At 35.3% G+C, this 14,937-nt stretch overlaps 1 long non-coding RNA gene across 1 annotated transcript; it reads left to right on the plus strand.

Annotated features, from left to right (window-relative positions):
* The first annotated feature begins 1,483 nt into the window (after window positions 1-1,483).
* LOC127835861 (uncharacterized) lies at window positions 1,484-4,510 on the plus strand. The gene is made up of 2 exons (XR_008028565.1): window positions 1,484-1,603; window positions 2,372-4,510. It is a non-coding gene; the product is annotated as an uncharacterized LOC127835861 (long non-coding RNA).
* The last annotated feature ends 10,427 nt before the right edge of the window (window positions 4,511-14,937 follow it).

Here is a 14,937-nt window from a genome sequence, read left to right on the forward strand (position 1 = left end):
CAGTAAATGTACCAATCCAACAGATTCCTCTTGTTCACCTTCACGCACTGAAACTATGGCCGAAATGCAGCCTAGACAACCGATGTCTACCGTCGAACAAGTTGATCTTGATGTTCGCCCCACCCAGTCACTTCACTTGCAAATGTCTTTCTCTAGTTCGAACAACTTTGCCTCACAATTCTTTGGTGCCACTTTCAACAATCAAAATGTTTATGTATATAATTAGCTTTAATCCAAGTAATCTTTGTTATTTTGTCACGAAATAACCACATATTATAACAAAGAAGGAAATATTGTGCACCTCGTGATCGACTCGATAGTTTGATATCGAAAGTGAATTGTGTGTGGTGTTAGGCTACGTTGTAAACAAATGTAGTTCCTTGTGTATAACAACTTAATGCCATATTGATATCATAAAACTTAAAGATTTGCAATTCAATATGATTAAAATTGTAATCAATAACGCTCGACACTTTGTTACAGAACGATATTCTGATTTAAAAAAATGATTATTTGATCAGCGGTTATTTTTGGAACGCGGAGTAATACACTGACCTTGGTTACACTACAGTCATTATCAAAGTACGACAAACACTCATGAAAACTTATTTTGTTTAAATAAAAATAGTTTACTGAATAAAAAGTGGGATAAATAGAATAATAGGTTAGTGTTGATTATAGATCAGGTTTATCATGCTCGGCACGAAAACGAAAAAGCACTCGCCAAGGCTCGTGCTTTTTGTTTTCTAAGCCTCGCATGATAAACCTGATCTATAATCAACACTAACCTATTATTCTCTATGTCTCCCCCATTCTCGCCCTCAAGTAAGGGCTACTTTGGAAAGGTAGCACTGTATTAAGTATGATTTCAGTATCACTGAAGTCATTTCCAATAATGTTATATGCCAAATAGTTATTTGTTCACCATAAATTATGCTCCTTACACATATTTTGTTTGAGACTCTAATAGAAAACTGGCCATTTTGCTCATGAAGAACTTTGTGCGGGAGACTTATTTTTTCACAAAAAAAAACTGCAAGTTATTGTTGTGTTCACTTCCCTAAAATTTTGTGTGGCAATGTAGATTTTTATTTAAACATTGTCAAAAACAAAGCTTTTTTGCACCGACTCACTAGAATTTGCTTAAATATCTTTTAGTGCTGTTTTTTTTATTTTGATATCAAGTCAATACTTAATTGAGGGTAAATTCTGAAATAATCATAAGTTTATTTCATGTGGTCATATTTTTACCCTGTGGATTTTATAATTGAATTTCAGTGACAGTTATGCACTAGTTATTAATATCCAATCTCTCAAGATCAGTTAATGTTTAGGGTTAATTGATTACTTTTGTGTTATACTGATTCTTGAATTTGGTACCGAGTTTAACTGTGTAATTTCAGGAAATTATTGAAAGTCTTACAGTCACCGAAAAGAAAGAATTTAGATATTGCTAGAATTTTATCAAAAAGGAAAGAGAAAAAGGAACAAGACCTGTGTCCAGTCCGGAGTGGTGCTCTTGTCACAGATGCCCACATACAAGAGAGTGGAAGATCGAGTTTGCTGTGGGATGGTCCCAGAATTATGCTCAAGTCAAAGACCTGTGAGTAAGATTCATGTATTATATGTTTCTGTAACTGAATATCTGAAGTTTTGCAGCGTCATATTGGTTTATAACAAGGGCTAAGTAATGGGTCAATAATGTTCCACCATGCAAACCTATTAAATATCCCATCTTAAAAATTAATCCTGCTATAAAGGCAATGTGGGAAAATCATTTACTGAATCATTATTGGCTTATTAAAATGAATTTCAGCTAATGCCAACAAAGATGCTTAGTTCTAAGACATTGTGTAGTTGTTTCTCATCTTGCTATTTTATTCAATACAATTTATGTTTTTACATGAGTAAAGAAAGGAACTCTTTTTTGCTTAAAAATTGTTAAGTTTGCATACCATTTCAATATTTGTACTCCATTGATCCATTGCACTGATACCATCAACACCTTTCCACCCCTTTATATGAGTCGCGTTCTTAGAAAACTGGGCATAATGCATGAGCGTAAAGTGTCGTCCCAGCTTAGCCTTTGCAGTCTGTACAGGCTAATCAGGGACGACACTTTCCGCCCAAATTGGATTTTTGCTAAGAAGAGACATTTTAACGAAAAATGTCATAAAAGTGGAAGGTGTTGCCCCTGATGAGCCTGTGTGGACTGCACAGGCTACTCTGGGATGACACTCTCATGCTCATGCATTATGTCCAGTTTTCTCAGAACAAGGCTCATATAGTCAAGTGTGCTGTCTCACTGACTGCTGATTGGAGTTACGTTTGCAAGAAATTTATCGTAAAATCTGCAATAATTTCTTTGTAGGAGATGACTCTATCGATGCTGGATATGATGACCCTCTACAGTCAGCAGCAGTATCGACAAGATGTGTTTTCCTTTTATGCAGAGACACTAGAAGATGTCAATAAATCTTTCAGACATGCTGCATACAGACAATTTACATCTTAATGCATGGGAAACTGACTGCTGGAGACAGAAGAACTGTCCTAGCATGTTGTGTTAAATTAATAAGGGAGAAGTTTCCTAGTCTTTCAGGCCAGTATACAGGCTTCATACCAGGTGGGCCCAGTGTTCTAACAATTTTGCATATTTATGCCCCCCTTCGAAGAAGAGGGGGTTTATTGTTTTGCACATGTCGGTCCGTCCACCACATGGTTTCCAGATGATAACTTAGGAACGTTAAGGCCTAGGATCATGAAACTTCATAGGTGCATTGATCATTACTGGTGATCATGACTGGCAAATGACCCCTATTGATTTTCAGTTCACTAGGTCAAAGGTCAGTGACTAGAAACAGTAAAACGGTTTCCGGATGATTACTCAAGAATGCTTACCCCTAGGATCTTGAAACTTTATAGGTAAATTGATCATGACTGGCAGATGACCTCTTTAGATTTTCAGGTCAATAGGTCAAGGTCACAGTGACTCGAAACTGATGACCCTTATTGATTTTCAGGTCACTATGTCAAGCTCACAGTGACTCGAAATAGTAAAATGGTTTCCTGATGATAACTCAAGAATAATATGGCCTAGGTTCATAAAACTTCATGGGTACATTGATCATGACTGACAGATGACCCCTATTAATTTTCAGGTCACTATGTCAAAGGTCAAGGTCATAGTGACAAAAAACGTTTTCACAGAATGGCTGCAACTACAACTGACAGCCCATATGGGGGGCCTGCATGTTTTACAAACAGCCTAGTTGCTATTCTTTTTCATTTATCAGACATAGAACTTTTTTAGTTTTGATTATTTTTTGTTCTGGCTCCTTTTTTGAAACATTAATATTTATGCAAATCATTTGAATTATGCTTAATCATTTGAATTTTTCAGTTCCATGCATTTTGTTTTGAAATACCAATTTGTGTGAAATGTGCTAGTTTATTATTAAAACTTGCACAGCAGTTTTTACATGTGTATGCTTACTTTGGTGTCATTTGAATGAAATGCCATGAGTACTCTGGATTGTAAGATGAAAGAAATAAAAGAATCAATGACATATTGCTTAAGAATACTATATTCAAAATTCATTTCTTGTATACTTATTTTATTTTCTTACTTGAACTTAATAGTTTGATTTTTATACTTTTAAGCTCACCTGAGCACAATGTGCTCATGGGGAGCTTTTGTGATCGCCTTTTGTCCATCGTGCAGCGTCTACATTTGCCTTGTTAAAACTCTACAGGCCACATTTATTGTCCAATCTTCATGAAATTTTGTCAAAAGATTGGTCTCAATGATATTTTGGATGAGTTCGAAAATGGTTACGTTTGCTTGAAAAGACCGTTCATAAAAACAGTCAATAGTGTATTACCTGTTTGTATTGTGATTTTTTATATCTTTTGCTTGTATTCAATTTTAAGTTTGCATTTTTTTTTTATTATGCCCCCCCCTTCGAAGAAGAGGGGGTATGTTATTTTGCTCATGTCGGTCGGTCCGTCCACTGAATGGTTTCCGGATGATAACTCAAGAACGCTTACGCCTAGGATCATAAAACTTCATAGGTACATTGATCATGAGTCGCAGATGACCCCTATTGATTTTCAGGTCACTTAGTCAAAGGTCAAGGTGACTAGAACCAGTGAAATGGTTTCCAGATGATAACTCAAGAGCTTACGCCTAGGATCATGAAACTTCATAGGTACATTGATAATGACTGGCAGATGACCCTATTGATATTCAGGTAACTAGGTCAAGGTCAGTGACAAAAAACGTATTCACACAATGGCTGCCACTACAACTGACAGCCCATATGGGGGGCATGCAAGTTTTACAAACAGCCCTTGTTTATTCTTATTTCGAGTCATTTTGTTTCACACTTGATATTTTGTTAGATTAGGTTTCTTAAAATACATTTCAAACTATGACATATGCTAATGCATGATTAAACATTTCGAAATCAATAAAAAAGCAACAAGTTGCTGTTGAAAATTTGAAAAATAGTATCTTATTATTGTTCAACCATGTTTTGTATCTTGTGTGCTTTCTTTATGTAGTAACCTGTGCAGACCGTCTACATTTTAGCTCGGCCGAGTCTTTCATATGTATTAAATTGATATACAATTGAGGTATTTTATTCGGTGTGATAAGAACTTGTTGGCCCATGCATGGAAGTTTGATTTTTTTTTTACAAATTTTGTATTATATTCACCTGGTGTCAGAAAGTGGATCGAACTCAATACATGCATATAGAAATGTGACAGGAGTTGTTTTGAGTGTATGATGCTGGCATTTAATTATTTAGGTGATTTGCCTTTCAAATGAGTATGGCCATTTAAAAGTATTAAATGTTAATGTGTAAATAGAACACTGAGGCATATCTGGATACGCTATCACATTCATAGTTTCGATAATTAAAGAAGAAACTACTCTCGAGGTCAATTATAAGAGGCTTAGAGACATTGACTACAATGGCTTATTAAATACAGGCTATAAAGAAGTCAATGAAATACACATATCAATAATCAAATAAAAAAGGAAACTTTTTGTAAGAAAAATTGTGTTCTTTATATGTGTAAAATTGTATTGATAAAAATCGCACAAAATATATAAAAAAATAAACAAGATGTGTTTGTGAAACACAATGTCCCCCTATTATGACGTTTGACCTTGAAGGATGACCTTGACCTTCACCACTCAAAATGTGCAGCTCCTTGAGATACACATGCATTTCAAATATAAAATTGCTAGCTTCAATATTGCAGAAGTGACATTACATGAGCATTTTGACCCATATATTTGACCTTGAAGGATGACCTTGACCTTTCACCACTCAAAATGTGCAGCTCCATGAGATACACATGCATGCCAAATAGCAAGTTGCTATCTTTTATATTGCAAAAGTATTCATTAAATAAGCGATTTGGGCTACCTATATTTGACCTCTGACCTTGACCTTTCACCACTCAAAATGTGCAGCTCCATGAGATACACATGCATGCCAAATATGAAGTTGCTATCTTCAATATTGCAAAAGCATTCATAAAATGAGCGATTTTGGCCACATATATTTGACCTCTGACCTTGAAGGATGACCTTGACCTTTCACCACTAAAAATATGCAGCTTCATGAGATACACATGCATGCCAAATATGAAGTTGCTATCTTCAATATAGCAAAAGGTTATTGCAAAATGTTAAAGTTGGCGCAAACCAACCAACAGACCAACCAACCAACCAACAGACCAACCAACAGACAGGGCAAAAACAATATGTCCCCCACTACTATAGTGGGGGGGACATAAAAAAAATTATGCTAAATTCAATATTAAAACTTCCTGAAAAATGTCATTGCATTGTACAACCAAGAGCATTCATTATTTATAACATAAGGTAAGATTGCACATTTTCAAAACACTTCTAAAATTATATTAACACTAAAGATGTGAAACTTAATAGTTATCCAACAAAGATAACTTCTGCGTCAACTTCAAATGAATATCAAACACGTCTTGGGCAACTATTCATTTTTTTCGCTTTTCTCAATCTAGAGACATGCTGATCTCTAAGTATCGATGTAGGTGGACGGGTGACAGGGGCTATAGTTGACCTAATTCTTTTGGGGTCTTCAGACAGCTGTTCACATTTGCCACTTATTCTTTTCTTGCCTATGGTGAATTCATTTGTAACTTCAGTGGTCAAACCCGTTATGTATGTATACTCCTTGGGTTTTTTCATAGGTCTTGTGCTCCAATTACCAGCAGCTTTTAAGTGCACTCTTTCCCCTGAAAGATTGTTTTATAACTGACATGAAGTTTGGAAAAATGAAATGACAATTGCTAAATCAAAACCGAGAATTAAGATCTATAGACAATATATATGCCATAATATAAATTTACTGATTCAGTGCATACTACAGTAGTTATTTTATGCCAGGAGCATTGTTTGCAAAAAGTATACTTATTATTCATATCACACGAATGTGTCAAATTTGAGCTTAAATACATCATGTTTGTAAATTCAGTTGAATTGTTAATAATAAAAACTTTCAATAAGTAAACATAAATCTGTAAATTGATCCTTACAATTCAAAATTTAATAAAAACAGGAAAAGTGTTTCTGACAAAAACTATCTCCCCTACTGCGCCACTTTGATTTTTTTTTATCGTTTGACAGGTTAAGATGAGCTCTTTAAAGCTTATTACTTCTCTTGAATTTGTTTTTTTTTACCTTTGACCTTGACGGATGATCTTGACCTTTCACCACTCAAAATGTGCAGCTCCATGAGATACACATGCATGCCAAATATGAAGTTACTATCTTCAATATTGCAAAAGTTATGGCAAAATGTTAAAGTTTGACGCAAAAAAAACACACAAACAAACAAACCAACATACAGGGCAAAAACAATAATATAAATACCTCTTATTTCCTTCTTTGTCAAACAAAACAGGACGATTCAAGTGTTTTGAATAATCTATTGCTGCTAACTGACACCTGCATCTATAAACAGCATAGCTGAAAAAAAAATAATTAAAAATGAAACTCAGAAAACATAACTCAACTCGTGTGAAAATCTGCCTTAAGAACTTTGATGATGTTACACTAGATATGAACTAATTCAACACCAATGACTTGAAATATTCATAATCAGAATTCATTTCTTGATTTACTACTAGTTGTTTAAACATCCTGTGAACAAATACAAAAATCCTGTTCACAAATAATTTTACTATCACATGATGAAACAAGAGCACCGCATAATGGGTGCCATGCTTGGCTTCGAAAGCTCGTCAGTTTTTTGTTTTTTTTTAGAGGCCACAGTGACATTAACCTAGTGACCCAAAAATGGGTGTGGCATGTAGAACTCATCAAGGTGCATCTACATATGAAGTTTCAAAGTTGTAGGTGGAAGCACTTTGATTGTAGAGCTAAATGTCAAAGTTTTAGCACTAAGTAGGCGGACGACACGACAACGACGAGCTGGCTATGACAATACCTCAGGTCTTCTCCGAAAACAGCCGAGCAAAAAATATTCATATTTTAGTCATTCAGGCAGTTTATTACGAGACTTGTCACAATGGGTACATCATTTTTACATTATTAAAATGTAAATTCTCAAAAAGAAAGAGCATAAATTCCTTTGTTCAATGAGCATGTGTTCATGAAATAAAAAAGAAACACTTTAAACATAGAACTTTTTATTTACCTGAAAGCATTTCGCTTTGGAGCATACATCAAAAGATGATTGTTGAAGCTCTCTAGTTCAGAAGTAGTTCTGAAATTTAAAAGCATATAACATTTCTAAAACAAATATTTTATACTTAAAGGGTTTGTGTGTGTGTTTAAGTCAAATCGTGTTCATTATGTAGCAAAATAATTACGGGAATTTATAGAAAAGTTGCTATGACACACAAACTGAAAATGAAGAAGACTTACGCATCATTCAATATTTCCATCATTTTCTCGTCCTTTTCAATCCCAGTAGCTTCTTTAACTCTTCTCCATCGATCACACTGAATACCAATGTCTAGTACCCTTTCCCTTTTATTACACCTGTACCTTGCATCTCTTGTTTTTTAGACTTTTCTTAGCGCTAGAACTTGTTTATGTCTGAACCATCTTGAATTCTGATCGCTTTCAGTTTTCGACCGCATATTCGTATTTGTGAAAAGTGATTTTCCAATAAAAATATTGGTTTAAATATGAAGTATATTTTATTCGTTGATCAAAAATATTCAATGAAAATTAATTATTTGCTCAACAAGCTAAATCTCTTTCTTTAGAAATAATGTAATTTCTATGCCAAAAATAAATGACGGTACCATGTACCACGTGACTTGTCAGCTGATTTTTCAGCTACATTTATTTTTAGGTCAAAAACGTCGAGCGGCGTTTTTGAAATATAATATGGCATTCCCAGCCGCTTGGGCTTATGTGTTGGTTTGTGTTATACTTCCTTTTGTCTGCTTTGAGCTTTTATATCCTTAAATCAAAGGCGATAATCGTTTTTAATATCTAAAACAATAATTTTATGTTTTGTTCAAACCATAATCTATTGGACAGTCCCTTTAATGCAAACATAAAATATCAAAGAATAAAGCTTTGTCTTATAATTCACGATAACTTAATATTAAAATTAACAAAACGCAATTTTGAGAAGTATACCATCAGACCAACACAAAAACACTTATGCAATATCTTTTCCCAGAATTTATAATGATTTTTATGTTATACATATACATTTCACTAAATCTCTAAAGTGATACAACTGCTCATAATTAAGTTCTCCATTTAAATTTATGAAACCACGTGGTCGGTGTAACCGAATTCTAAAAATGCAAAATATTTAATATCTTCCCAAAAATATATACTGCATGTCATATTCTAAATGTAAATACGCCTAACAAGATACAAGTGTCTATAATTAAATAAGTTCTCCTTTGAAAAGAAAGAGTGAAAGACAAATTTATGAAACCACGTGGTTTTAAATGTAAACTTGTAAACCATAGCGCGACCTACCCTGTGATGCGAGGAGCTAGTAAAAGAGCGTCAATTTGCATGGGCAGTGGTTTTATAATTAGTGGACGAGTCTATGTGTGAGAGTTGACTGGGTAGGATGGGTTATAAAATTGTGGTTCGGGTTTCGGCGATCCCTTAGGAAAATAGCGTTTGCGTTGAATAAGACAGTTTATTCTTGAGCGAATAAACATTATTATTCGTAACCCTGTGTTAATGAGTGTTTGTATTTTATAAATGAAAGACGCTACAAACACTTAATGTTCTGATTTTAATAAATGATTATTCATGAAAGAACTGTTATACCATTTGTCTTTGTCAGCAGTTACTTGGCTTGTCTGAATATTGTGCGTACAATAGAGCCTTGTTCTGAGAAAATTGGGCTTAAAGCCGCACAGGCTAATCTGGGACGACACTTTACGCTTTTATGGTATTTTTAGTTTCAAGGAAGTCCCTCCTTACCGAAAATCAAGTTTTGGCGGATGGTAATGTCCCTGATTAGCCTGTGCTAATCTGGGACGACACTTTACGCGCATGCATTAAGCCCAGTTTTCTCAGAACGCTTCTCAATAATGTTTAAATGTATGACATTTTGAATCTTTTCATTTTCCATACTGTAAACCCTTGCTTGTTCTTGGATAATTCGGAAAGTAGCGACTTTATCTCGTGACATCGCCGTCTGGTGAAGCATGCGTACTGTCAAAAAAGTGTATGGTGGAGAAACAACTTTTCAGGCGCGGTAATGGCATTTTTATAGGGAAAGCACATGATTTAGAAGATATGATTTGACTGTGATGTCTTCCTGTATTCTAGGTGGCAAGTACAGAGCTGACATCACACGTTCCTCTCATAATGACACAGGGTGATAGTATGTTTGATATCATAGTACATATTGTTCCACAAAGAAACTTTACTCATTAGAAATTATACATTATCACATAGGTTTCCATTTCGGTTTAAAATTGTAAGTCACAAATGCATTCATGTCATTACGGTTTATACTTTGCTATAGTCTTTATGCAAAAGTTAACATTTATAAAATGCATTTTCAACGTTTGTGTCATTTTGGTGCAATATATTTCTAATCGGATAAACTATTAAAAGAGTATTGCATTGCTTATAAATTGGTACACTGATCAAGATTATATTTAGCTAAAGGCAATTATGTTAACGTTGACATAAGTATACGTAGATAGATGTATAACTATTTGTGAATGACTAAAACCAACTGTAATGTTTACGTCAAAAACAGTCTGTCTGTCTGTCTGTCTGTCTGTCTGTCTGTCTGTCTGTCTGTCTGTCTGTCTGTCTGTCTGTACGTCCGTCCGTCCGTCCGTCCGTCCGTCCGTCCGTCCGTCCGTCCGTCCGTCCGTCCGTCCGTCCGTCCGTCTGTCTGTCTGTCTGTCTGTCTGTCTGTCTGTCTGTCTGTCTGTCTGTCTGTCTGTCTGTCTGTCTGTCTGTCTGTCTGTCTGTCTGTCTGTCTGTCTGTCTGTCTGTCTGTCTGTCTGTCTGTCTGTCTGTCTGTTTGTCTGTCTGTCTGCATTGCAAACAGGACGGTTTAATAATTATTTAACTCACTTCATAATGAATTAATTGAATTATCCTTGAGTAAGTAAAATCGTTAGTTACTGATTTTATTCACTATCGTGTAAGACAATGCACCGTATTTAATTAAATCGGATTTTTTTAGAACTGTTCGGAATATCTATGCCAGTTTTAGAGCAACCCAAGTTCAAATCGAACGTATCACATTCGAAATGTTAATAGTGCACTGTTAAGAAACATAGCATTGGTAGCATGGGTGTTACATTAAATAACAGATTCCGTAAGACAAAACCAACGACGTTTAACAGATTAATTGAAACAAACTATTTAAACCAGCAAATAATACTATCATTTCTTGGCATGCAGTCGCTGTAACGGAAATATGTCGTAGAAAAAAAGTTTACACTTTCAATGCAAATTAGCTTAAATAAACATATTTATTAAATAAAAGGCAAATCAATACATTATATATATAACAACATAATGCTTTTTATACCGACATCGGGTCTACAGCTTGGAGCACACTGCATGTTTTAATTGACACACATGCTATGTTTTACACAGTTGTTGTTCTCATTTGATCGCTTTGAAGTCGAAAACCGCACATGCCATGCATCGCGTGATATCGTTAAAATGCCTATGGGTATTGACAAGAATTTGCAATCTGATTGGTACTTTTAAACACGTGTAGAACCCTTTCAGCTAAATATGTAAGTTATAAAATACCGTCTTGCAGCCTTTTAAAGAAGGCATTTTTCGAACTAAGTGTTCCTAAATTAATATTTTACACACGTGTGTTCGGTTTCTAACTTTTCAATCAGAATTGAACGTAATTAAACGAATAATATATTGCAAGCTTTATATAATTAAACCATCATACAATATACTTTTACCGCAATATGATAATTATTTTAACGAGCGAGATGGGATTGTACGACATTCCTGTAAAAGTATGTTGTTGACGTGCAATTAATCATTCATTATTCTGTATTTTTTCTGTTTAATATATATATATAAACAAAAGATAAATTTTATGATTAAAAAACACGTGTGAGGCTGATATTTCATAATGTCTTGTGCTCGTACGTCACTGTAGAGAAAATATCGTGATGTGCACAACTAAAGAGATTGAGATATCTCAACTAAGTATAGTATAATTATTAGGAAGTCAACAAGACCAATGTACATAGTTTCGGAAATGTTATCGTGATCATTCAACAAATACCATCTACAAGTTAAGTGTTTTTTGCATATCCTATATTGCAGTTTCTGCAAAACTATTAAAATATATAACTTTCACATAAATGATTATTAAACTGAAATCAAAACAATATACTATACCACTTTGAAGAATATTTACATATTAACAATTGATAAAAACATTTAATGACTTTTGATATGATAAACTAGAACCTCTGAAAAAATGAAGAAGGTCTATGAACATATCGATTCAGATGCGGGAAACAGCTATCACTTGATCGTGTATCTGCTTTTCCTTGAAGTTTCCGAATCTATAAATGTCGTTCTCAACAACTTCAAAGAATGAAAGCCTCTTAGCTTGTTTTAAGTTCAACCCTTATTGTCACACACACAATATCGTCAACATCGTTCTTTAATATAACCGTTGGGACCCAATCTTAAAATCGTCGGAAAGTAAAATTGGTGATATTATTAATACGAGTTTCACTTTAAAGCGTGCTTGGGAGATAGGATTACATGTTGTTATTGTTATTATTGTTATTATTGTTATTATTGTTATTGTTGTTCCTATAAGAGTCTCGATTAGACAAAACTTGATTTGCTATGGAAAAGTCCAGCATACCCATGTTATCTTGCGAGTTGGTACCAGCCAAGTTCTGATGAACATTTGGAAAGCGTTCTTGATATTGCGTTATCCCGACAATGGCATTGTCAGGTCTTCGAATTTCAACCGCTGACGAAAATGGTCTGCTGCTGTGGTAATTGTTTACGTTCCTGTCGTTGTTCCTGTTGTTGTCTTTGTTGAAATTGCGCCCAAACATTCCCGTGCGACTTGTTCTTCTACCAGCATTGTCATTGTTATCAGCGAATCTGAAATGTTTTCACATAAATATGCATTTCATTTATTTGCAATGCGAATGGTAACATGCATTTTAATACCCATTGATATGATGCAAATAAGCATGTGTGTGCTGATACATTTATGAAAACGTCAAATTAAAAGATTGAATTGTACGGTTGTTTGTTTTGTAAGTGTGTTAACGACCAAAATGAAAACTTGAAAGACAAGAGCACGTTAACGCAATAATAATTTAGGACTATAATTTCAAATACCTGCGATTAAGGAAGGCATCGTTGTTTCTGTTATCGTAATATCCTTCGTCATCATTATTTCCGTTTCTGTTGACGTTGAAATCACCTTCACCAAAAATTCTGTATTTATCATCGTTATTATTATTGTCGTTGTCATTATTGGCGTCCACTCTGAAATTGTATGTTGTGGTCCTCTGCAATATTCGGGGAGATGCATCAATTGTTTGCACGTGCGCTTCTGGAACCAGGGCATTAGACTGAGGTTGAACTAGGGCCGGTGCAGGGTTATTGACCTCGGAAACAATTTGCGTGCTCACCGGCACCGTTTGGACTTGGGGCCTAATAGGATGTGGCAACATATGCGTGTGGTGTCTTTCCTGTGGTTGGACATGTACCGGCATTTCTGGAACCGTTAAAGAGGCCTGAGTTTGAACAAGGGAAGGTGTAGGTGCAGGATGTATTTCCTCCTGCCGACGAGGCACATGGTTGTAAACTGGACGCTGTATATAACGAACTGGCTGAGGCTGAGGCTGAAGACGCACGTTTTGCTGCGGCACGTAGCGTGGTTCTGCTTTCCGATGAATTCGTTGCGTTTGGTTAACCGGAAACCTCGGTGGAACGTTTCGAGGAAGCTCATACTGCATCTTGGAGAAATCGACCTTTTTATAAATTGGTTCACTGAATTTGAAGAAAGGCTCGAACTCGTTCTTTGGATTTTGCTGTGCTAGTTTCTTGAACCTTATGTCATTTTTTGCACTTAGTAGTGTTTGTGGAAAACTCGCAATACCCTTTACTTGAGATTGTTGCAGATGTTTTTTTCCTAGATAATGGCTCATCATGTGTTTGTCCACCATATGTTTTTGCAACATATGTTTCTGTAGCATGTGTCCATCTACCCAGTCGACCATAGGCAGAAAATGTGTCCGTTCATATATTCCGAACGTGGGATATGGAAACGGCATTTGCAAGAAAGCTAAAAGTAAGAAATACAGAACGATTGCAGTCATTGATAAATGTAATGTATAACATACTGTTCGCAGAAACAAAAAATAGTTTAACCCATTTAAGCCTGGTGAACTTTCCCATCGTTCTAAATTGGATCAAATTATTTCCAAAATTAGGGATGTCTAATATATTGAGAATATTTCTTACAGAAATTTCTTTAAGCAAACAGCGCAAACCCTGATGAGACGCCGCATCATGCGGCGTCTTATCTGGGTCTACGCTGTTTGCCAATGCCTTTTTTAGACGCTAGGAATAAATGGGTTAATTAACGATGTAATACACAATTGACTATATTGTTGACCTACGTACACTGTTGCAAATTTGTTTAAGTATAACCAGAGTGATTAGAGTTTTATAACGAGGTACTAAATCAAAGTAAGTATAAAAAAACAATAGGACTGTTGTTAATGCCGCATTGTTCATAATACATAACAAATTATTTAGACTTACATTTTGTGAAAAAATAACAGCACAGTTAACCAGCAAGCCGTACTTACTTGAGCTAACGGCATTGATAATAAAGTATCCCAAGAAACATGTAATCGTTTGGCAATACATTGTGAACATGGTTTAACGACGGTACAAGTAGCATATGCCACTATGGATTGTCGCTATCTCTTATATACCCTTGGTGAAAAAGCATTTTGAGTCACAACCTCTTGGATGACGCCTGTTAAAAGCTGACAGTGATTGCTAATTTTTACCATTACCACTGAACATGATATGCAATTAAATTGCAATTGAAATATTCCGTAAGCCCAAGTTGTACATACTTATGACACTATTAGCATAACAACGAGACCAACAATGACAGTCTTTTGATCAAATGTGTCTTGCTCTGAGAAAACTAAGCTTAATTCATGTGCGTAAAGTGTCGTCCCAGATAAGCCTGTGCAGTCCGCACAGGCTAATCAGGGACGACACTTTCCGCTTTTATGGTATTTTTAGTTTCAAGGAAGTCCCTCCTTACCGAAAATCAAGTTTAGGCGGAAAGTGTCGTCCCTGATTAGCCTGTGCGAACTGCACAGGCTAATCTGGGACGACACTTTACGCACACAAATTAAGCC

This window comes from Dreissena polymorpha, chromosome 1 (assembly GCF_020536995.1).
Source record: "Dreissena polymorpha isolate Duluth1 chromosome 1, UMN_Dpol_1.0, whole genome shotgun sequence".
Classification (NCBI taxonomy): Eukaryota; Metazoa; Mollusca; class Bivalvia; order Myida; family Dreissenidae; genus Dreissena; species Dreissena polymorpha.